We start from the raw sequence: 9,798 nt of genomic DNA, 5'->3' as shown, positions 1-9,798 counted from the left end.
CCGCACAGTCCACCTGAGAGTCCGCACAGTCCACCTGAGAGTCCGCACAGTCCACCTGAGAGCCCGCACAGCCCACCTGAGAGCCTGCACAGTCCACCTGAGAGCCTGCACAGTCCACCTGAGAGCCCGCACAGTCCACCTGAGAGCCTGCACAGCCCACCTGAGAGCCCGCACAGTCCACCTGAGAGCCTGCACAGTCCACCTGAGAGCCCTCAGAGCCCACCTGAGAGTCCGCAGAGCCCACCTGAGAGCCTGCACAGGCCACCTGAGACCCTGGAGACATCAGGCTGCCACCCCGGAGCAACAGAGTATGTATCTTCACACCATTTTGTATTGCTGGGATTTGTAGTCCTCTATAGCTGATCTCACTCTCTCCCCTGGCTGCCTCTCCCCGCTCTCTTTACATTCTCGCCCAAAAATGGCAGTGCGCCTAGAGTGTTCGGGTTTTACTTGAAGAAAAGGTGGCCACCCGAGTGCTGCGATGTTGTCAGTCAGCTCTGTACAGCACCCTGCCGGCTCCTCCCACCAGCCATGCTCTGCCTGCACTGGGGGGGGGGGGGGCAGGGAAGGCAAACTATAAGCAGATTAAACTTCAGCTTTGTGTGCCTGAATTATCCGTGCAGCTCCTACTTACCACATATATAGGTCACGCCGCCCCTAAGAGAATAAAAAAACCAAACGGTGACCAATCAGAGGTCAGTTATACGCAGGAATTACCCTTTATTGTGTCACATGGTCCTGTGTGAGGTTGAAGGAGCATCTGGTGGTTTTCCGCTGAGACTTCCGCACGTGAAGACGATGGCGGCACACGGACTCTATCTGACGATAATAATCCGGCCACTCGGTGTATATAATAATCCGGCCACTCAAGTTAATGACATGAATGGCTTCCCGATGATGAGACTTAAAATTGCGTGCGTCCGCAAAACGATAACAGACTACGATACCTAAAAGTTTAAAACCTTTACAGTTCCTCCATTTAATGGTAAACAATGGCAGTAAATCTATTCCGGTGTGTGCGGCTTTGCCTAATATGTGACGAGCTTCCAATGTTATAGCATATGTGTAGTGACAGACACTCCTTATTCAGGCATCAGGGTCCCTCCAACATTCACGCAGCAGTAACGGGATTTAAACAAGCTCACAGCGGCAATAAAAACAATCTCCTTTGTGATGTGTGAACCCGCTCAGCTCTGCGCACTTCCAGGTTGAGCTCTGAGAACTTCTCGGTTCAGCTCTGAGCGCTTTCAGGTTCAGCTCTGGGCACTTCTGACTCTCGCCCGCATTATGGGCCAGGGCTGCCTGAGATCTGACAAATCTGAGCCCAAAAATGCTCAGAATTGAACTCGGATGTGCTCAGAATTGAGCCCTCAAAGTGCTAAGAACTGAACCCACAAGTGCTCAGAACTGAACCTGGAAGTGGTCAGATCTAATCCCAGAAGTTCTCAGAACTGAAGTTGGTACTGCTCAGAACTGAACCCATAAGTGCTCAGATCTGAACCTGGAAGTGGTCAGATCTAATCCCAGAAGTTGTCAGAACTGAAGCCGGAAGTGCTCAGAGCTGAACCTGGAAGTGTTCAAAGCTGAGCGCTTCCGGGTTCACACATCACAAGTGAAATTGTTTTTATTGCTGCTGTGAGCTTGTTTAAATCCTGTTACTGCTGCACCATCATACTTACAGCTGTGGCATTAAAAGGGTTAAAGGATAGCTATACAATAAACTTATTTAGGATTTATTGCCCCCCTCTACAGTCCCTATTGAAACTGGATGCCCCATACCAGCCACAGTTTACGATTATGCTTTTCTAAATGCTGAGGTTGATGCCAGGCTGGGTGGCACTTTATTATCTCCTTGGAGCTAGTGGGCGATATGCAACCAATACTGTGTTACAGTATAATGGGGAGCTCATCCCATTGAGGGCCCATTCACACGCAGTGACATTCATTCTGCACGGTACCCCAATGCACATTGCAGAGGGATGCATGCAGATTTTAAATAAATGAGTGAGCTGACTTAACCTGCCCTCCTGTAGTTTTCTGCAGGCAGTCTGTTGTGGGTGGGGCCTACTGGGACCCTCCCACAGCTCTTCTCTTTGCACGGGCTTCACACCCATAATGCAGAATTGTCATAATGTCTAACAGGACCCCATAAGTTTAAAATTGGAAAGGGAGCGGCGTCCTTGTCCACGTTGATCCCCAGCTCCATCGGAATCTCTTCTTCTTCTTCAGTATGTAAGGATTAAAGGAAATTATTATTATTATTATTATACAGGATTCATATGGCGCCAACAGTTTGCGCTTTACAATATAAGGAAGACATTACAATCACAATACAAGACAAGATGGTAAGGAGGGCCCTGCCCCTGAGGGCTTACAATCTAAAAGGGGAGGGGCCAGTGATACATGAGGAGGGAGCTGTGTGGGGATGGATTGTTGGAGAAAGTGATGGTTCAGTGGTTAGGTTTAGGTGGGATAGGCTTCCCTGAAGAGATGAGTCTCTACCGGCGGTGCAGCCTCGACCACTCACCTCCCTCACGGTGCCCCCCCTGTCTATTTCAAATTGCAAAAGCCAATAGCAAGCTGGCTCTTGCATCCGCCCACTGAGCAGAAGAGCAGAACTTAGAGACACCTTTCTCTCTCAGGTCCACTCTTCTGCTCACTGGGTGCGGTTTCAATAGCCAGTCTGCTATTGGCTATTTTAAGTTATACAGGTTGGGGTAAAGAGTTCCAGAGGATGGGAGAGACTCTAGTGAAGTCCTGGAGGCGAGCATGGGAGGAGTTGACGAAATAAAAATGACGATCCAACATCTCTGTTTTCTGTATCCAGGCACGGACCAGGCCTGCATGCAACTAGGAGGATTCCACGACCTGATCAACACCACAGCCGGGAGTTCTGTGCTGCTGCCCACCACGTATACCGTCCACAGAGAGAGGTGGGATGGCTTCAACCCTTCATTTAAGTGGCAGCACAATGGAGCCCTCATCCTCTTCTTCAGTGGGGAGAATTGCTCGTTGGCTTCAGAGGGATTTTTCCAGAATTGCACAGGGAAGCCCTACGTGCTGGAAGGAAGGGGCCGCGACATCTCATTCTTTCCTGAGAACGCCTCCGTCATCCTCCATAACGTGCAGACAAGTGACTCCGGATTGTATAAACTGGAGAGCAGATACTCCAATGACACCTTCCTAATGACGCTCTTCGTGGCTGCAAATGGAACTCTAGGTAAAGTTTTTTTCCTTTTCTGATCATTCTTTTGCAATCATCTATTATGTCTCGGAAAGGGGCGGGCAAGGGGGCCAAATACCCCTTTGGAAACGTGTTTTATAAATGAGACCCGGCATGGAGAGAGTGCCATGCTCCAGAGCAGTCGTGTAACAATCGCCATAGCGACACAGGCGGTCGCTATGGGGCCCAGTGGTGACCCGGTCAGATGCCGAGCGGACCGCCTGGGTCGCTATGGCATCCTCTGCCGGTGGCTTTCACTGGCGGCTCTGAAGAAGAATGCGCCGCTGTTCAGATCACTGAGCCGTAATCTGTGCAGCAACGAGTTTGTCTCCAGAGCCAGCAGCAGTGGCGGTGGAGGAGGACGGACCCGGCAGGGGAGGAGGAGGAGGCGGCGCCCGTGGTCGACAGCAGGGCAGGAGGCGGGCCTGGCGACGGAGGAGGAGCATGGAGGAAGAGGAGGCGGACATGTAAGGAGTGCGACCAGCCCACCGGAGGGGGGTATAGAGAGTCTATGGTGGGCTCTGCAGGATCACCCTCAGGTGGGCTGTGTGGGATCTCAAGTGGGCTCTGCAAGGGGCGTAACTAGAAATCACGGGGCCCCATACAAAATTTTGCTATGGGGCCCTGTGATTTCTAGTTACGCCCCTGCTCCAGAGTGGTGCAAACGTGGTGAACATACAGGACACGATGAGTTTATGGAGCCCTCATGTCGCTCTTTGTATGTGAAGCGCTATTGGTAACCTCCTGGCACATAGTCGAAGAAAACATGGCTTCTCTATAACGCATGTTCCAGACCCACTGACTTGGTGATAGATGTCCTAGGTGCTTTCCTCTCAGTTCTTGTCATTGGCTCGTCTGAATGATGGGCACCAGTGACTTCGAATAGATTTTCATAGCATGTGCATGGAGAAGAGAAGGAAGGAGGATGAAGGTAGCACAGGATAACCGTACCATCCAAACACAGTCCTTTGGTCTTCTGCGGTCTTCTAACTTCCTTGGTCACCATCTCAGAGAGCTTCACTGGCTCGGCACTTGAGTTTGAAAATTGGCTCCATGACAACTGAGGTTCCTGTGCATACTTAGTCCTAGGCCTCATTCACACTAGAAAAGTCCGGCACGTACAGCTCCATGCTGCGTGCACGGCCGTATCGGGCAGCTCCCGGGAAGGCCGGTGCTGTGTGATTAGTACACAGCCCCCTGTCCTTCTCTATGGGAGTATGCGGCCGTACGCCGCCCTACGCTCACCCGCCCTCTATATATAGCTGAGTCGTTGAGAAGGTGCCGGGTGTCCGGGCAGAGTTGCTCATTTCCATCGGAAGGAGATTTCCCACCCGGCAGCTAAACATTGGTATGCCGAGCACAGACACAGAGATCCACAGGACCTAGAGATATCAATCACGAAAGTCAAGATATTGTTCCAGAAGGTGGTTTGTGCTATTGGACAGTGCCAGACGATATGGCTCAGAGATTCTACATGGCCACATCCTCTTCAGCATTCAGGAGGAGACACCGGGGTAGATTTGACTTTGGCCTTTCTGAGGTCATGTACCAGTTGAATATATGGCTCGGCTGAGCCGCTCGGCCATGATTGGGAGCTGTACGGGCTATTGTGAATAGCCTGTACAGCACCCCTTCGGTTCTACTGAACCGAAGGGGTCCTGGGGCCGAAGCTAGCCGAAGGATCGGCCGAAGCTTTGGCCAGATCCTTCGGCAGCTTCGTGAATAGACCCCTTAGTTGCACTAGGATAAAGTAGGTTTAGTCACCAGCTGCAACAATGTATACAAACATGATCAGTGAAAGCTAATATGCTGCGCTTAGTGTTAAATATTCCATCTAGTGTTCATATCCTTTTGTATATTGTGAATATTTTTTATCCTAGGTGAAGATACATAGCAAGGGTGTCACCTCTGATGAAGTCGTTGAGACATAACGTGTAAGGTGGAGTCGATCAACACATCCTCCAGAAGATTCCAGAGCATACACACAATCGCTAACTGGAAGTGTGGAGGGCGCTATACTCCAGTGTGTGCTGCCCCTTAGAGTGCAGGATCTGTATAATTGGCTGTGTGAGTAGTTTTTAATGTATATTTAATAACGTTTTGAAACGATATGCTATATGCCAGTGGCGTAACAATCGCCATAGCGACCCAGGCAGCCGCTGTGGGGTACAGGGGGCCCCGGCCAGATGACGTGCGGGCCGCCTGGGTCGCTATGGCATCCTCTGCTGGTGGCTTTCAATGGCGGCTGTGAAAAATGCGCTGCTGTTGAGTGATCTGTGCAGCAGCGCATTCTTCTCACAGCCGCTGCGGAGTTAATGAGAGCCAGCAGCGGCGGTGGAGCAGGCTGGACCCGGCAGCAGAGGAGGAGGGGGGCCCGGTGACGGAGAAGGAGGCGGACCCGGCAACAGAGGAGGAGGCGGGGCCCATCAGCGATCATGGAGGAAGAGGAGGCGGACATGTAAGGAGTGCGACCAGCCCACCTGAGGGTGACCCTGCAGAGCCCACCTTAGAGAGTCTATGGTGGGCTCTGCAGGATCACCCTCAGGTGGGCTGTGTGGGATCTCAAGTGGGCTCTGCAAGGGGCGTAACTAGAAATCACGGGGCCCCATACAAAATTTTGCTATGGGGCCCTGTGATTTCTAGTTACGCCCCTGCTCCAGAGTGGTGCAAACGTGGTGAACATACAGGACACGATGAGTTTATGGAGCCCTCATGTCGCTCTTTGTATGTGAAGCGCTATTGGTAACCTCCTGGCACATAGTCGAAGAAAACATGGCTTCTCTATAACGCATGTTCCAGACCCACTGACTTGGTGATAGATGTCCTAGGTGCTTTCCTCTCAGTTCTTGTCATTGGCTCGTCTGAATGATGGGCACCAGTGACTTCGAATAGATTTTCATAGCATGTGCATGGAGAAGAGAAGGAAGGAGGATGAAGGTAGCACAGGATAACCGTACCATCCAAACACAGTCCTTTGGTCTTCTGCGGTCTTCTAACTTCCTTGGTCACCATCTCAGAGAGCTTCACTGGCTCGGCACTTGAGTTTGAAAATTGGCTCCATGACAACTGAGGTTCCTGTGCATACTTAGTCTTAGGCCTCATTCACACTAGAAAAGTCCGGCACGTACAGCTCCATGCTGCGTGCACGGCCGTATCGGGCAGCTCCCGGGAAGGCCGGTGCTGTGTGATTAGTACACAGCCCCCTGTCCTTCTCTATGGGAGTATGCGGCCGTACGCCGCCCTACGCTCACCCGCCCTCTATATATAGCTGAGTCGTTGAGAAGGTGCCGGGTGTCCGGGCAGAGTTGCTCATTTCCATCGGAAGGAGATTTCCCACCCGGCAGCTAAACATTGGTATGCCGAGCACAGACACAGAGATCCACAGGACCTAGAGATATCAATCACGAAAGTCAAGATATTGTTCCAGAAGGTGGTTTGTGCTATTGGACAGTGCCAGACGATATGGCTCAGAGATTCTACATGGCCACATCCTCTTCAGCATTCAGGAGGAGACACCGGGGTAGATTTGACTTTGGCCTTTCTGAGGTCATGTACCAGTTGAATATAATCATGAAGATATCCTCTGTCTTCAGAGCAGACATTTTTTTAAATGCCCGTTTCCAATGAGTCATATAAGGGTGATGTATGGGCCGGTCAGGTGATGTATGGGCCGGTCAGGTGATGTATGGGCCGGTCAGGTGATGTATGGGCCGGTCAGGTGATGTATGGGCCGTTCTGGTAATGTATGGGCTGGTCAGGTGATGTATGGGGTGATGTATGGGCTGGTCAGGTGATGTATGGGGTGATGTATGGGCCGTTCTGGTAATGTATGGGGTGATGTATGGGCTGGTCAGGTGATGTATGGGGTGATGTATGGGTTGGTCAGGTGATGTATGGGGTGATGTATGGGCTGGTCAGGTGATGTATGGGGTGATGTATGGGCCGTTCTGGTAATGTATGGGGTGATGTATGGGCTGGTCAGGTGATGTATGGGGTGATGTATGGGTTGGTCAGGTGATGTATGGGGTGATGTATGGGCTGGTCAGGTGATGTATGGGGTGATGTATGGGCCGTTCTGGTAATGTATGGGGTGATGTATGGGCTGGTCAGGTGATGTATGGGGTGATGTATGGGTTGGTCAGTTCGGAAGGAGATTTCCCACCCGGCAGCTAAACATTGGTATGCCGAGCACAGACACAGAGATCCACAGGACCTAGAGATATCAATCACGAAAGTCAAGATATTGTTCCAGAAGGTGGTTTGTGCTATTGGACAGTGCCAGACGATATGGCTCAGAGATTCTACATGGCCACATCCTCTTCAGCATTCAGGAGGAGACACCGGGGTAGATTTGACTTTGGCCTTTCTGAGGTCATGTACCAGTTGAATATAATCATGAAGATATCCTCTGTCTTCAGAGCAGACATTTTTTTAAATGCCCGTTTCCAATGAGTCATATAAGGGTGATGTATGGGCCGGTCAGGTGATGTATGGGCCGGTTTTCCATCGGAAGGAGATTTCCCACCCGGCAGCTAAACATTGGTATGCCGAGCACAGACACAGAGATCCACAGGACCTAGAGATATCAATCACGAAAGTCAAGATATTGTTCCAGAAGGTGGTTTGTGCTATTGGACAGTGCCAGACGATATGGCTCAGAGATTCTACATGGCCACATCCTCTTCAGCATTCAGGAGGAGACACCGGGGTAGATTTGACTTTGGCCTTTCTGAGGTCATGTACCAGTTGAATATAATCATGAAGATATCCTCTGTCTTCAGAGCAGACATTTTTTTAAATGCCCGTTTCCAATGAGTCATATCAGGGTGATGTATGGGCCGGTCAGGTGATGTATGGGCCGGTCAGGTGATGTATGGGCCGGTCAGGTGATGTATGGGCCGGTCAGGTGATGTATGGGCCGTTCTGGTAATGTATGGGCTGGTCAGGTGATGTATGGGGTGATGTATGGGCTGGTCAGGTGATGTATGGGGTGATGTATGGGCCGTTCTGGTAATGTATGGGGTGATGTATGGGCTGGTCAGGTGATGTATGGGGTGATGTATGGGTTGGTCAGGTGATGTATGGGGTGATGTATGGGCTGGTCAGGTGATGTATGGGGTGATGTATGGGCCGTTCTGGTAATGTATGGGGTGATGTATGGGCTGGTCAGGTGATGTATGGGGTGATGTATGGGTTGGTCAGGTGATGTATGGGGTGATGTATGGGCTGGTCAGGTGATGTATGGGGTGATGTATGGGCCGTTCTGGTAATGTATGGGGTGATGTATGGGCTGGTCAGGTGATGTATGGGGTGATGTATGGGTTGGTCAGGTGATGTATGGGGTGATGTATGGGCTGGTCAGGTGATGTATGGGGTGATGTATGGGCCGTTCTGGTAATGTATGGGGTGATGTATGGGCTGGTCAGGTGAGAAGTAGATCTGCTGGCCCTGTAGAGCACTCATAACAACCTGGAGGAGAACCTTTGCACCTCCATCACCGATTGGTTTGGTTCAGCCTCCAAACAGGATAGGAGCACACTGCAGCGGACAGTCAGGTCTCGTCGTTGGTGGTGACCCGTCCACAATACTATCCTACAAGTCTGCTGGTTTACAATGAGAATGCAACATATGAATGTACAATATTTCCCTCTAAAAGACGTATTCTGATCCTCCACAGGCATGGACGGATATAAAGATCAAGCTTACTACATTAACTTCATCCTGATGACGGTGTTGGTTCCAGCCGCAAAAGTTATTTTCACCGCATTGTTTTTATATTTTACGGTAAGTTTAGTCTTACGCTCCTCTAATATATATATATACTGTATATATGAAGGTCATTACAATTGAGTGCCAGAGAAAGAAGTGAATCTCCCATTCCTTTGTCCGTACCAATGAATCACATTTCTTATTATACATTGTATCTCTTTCTGTATAATGATCATGTGCTCAGTTATCCCGCCAGTTCTCACATCTCATTTCCAATCACATTCCCCCTTAGCGCTGTCAGCCCTCCGCATCGGATTTCCTACTTCCCATGCATGTTGGATGTCTTCTCATGATGCACAAGCTCCAGCACCTCGCCTATGCTCATCCCCCAAAAAAGCTCCTCCCATCCTCATTGTTAGAGATGGTGTCCAAGCGGGGAACATCTCTTCCAGCAGTGATGTCATAGCTATGGTGCACATAAGGCGCTCCAATTGTAAAAGTTAGGCTTCGTACAGCCAACAGCTCTGCGAAAGTTTTAGAAATACGCCCCAAAGTGCCCAGGCCCAGCATACCCCCTTAGTATGTTTTCTTGTTTAGTGTGAGTACTATGGACTGTGCCCAGGTACGATTAAGCCTACCATGCCTGGGACTGCTTGGTCTGGGACCTTCTTCCTCCCACTGGACATCCCTCTAGTGATAGATCTATATAGAGGGATCAGGACCTCCTTCCTCCTGCTGGGGACCCCTCTAGTGATAATAAAGATCTATATAGAGGGATCAGGACCTCCTTCCTCCTGCTGGGGACCCCTCTAGTGATAATAAAGATCTATATAGAGGGATCAGGACCTCCTTCCTCCTGCTGGGGA

This window comes from Nanorana parkeri, unplaced genomic scaffold, assembly GCF_000935625.1.
Source record: "Nanorana parkeri isolate BGI_ZX_2015 unplaced genomic scaffold, ASM93562v1 scaffold2005, whole genome shotgun sequence".
NCBI classification, from domain to species: domain Eukaryota; kingdom Metazoa; phylum Chordata; class Amphibia; order Anura; family Dicroglossidae; genus Nanorana; species Nanorana parkeri.
The sequence above is the reverse complement of the archived record's forward strand: the minus strand, read 5'-3'. Positions refer to the sequence as shown.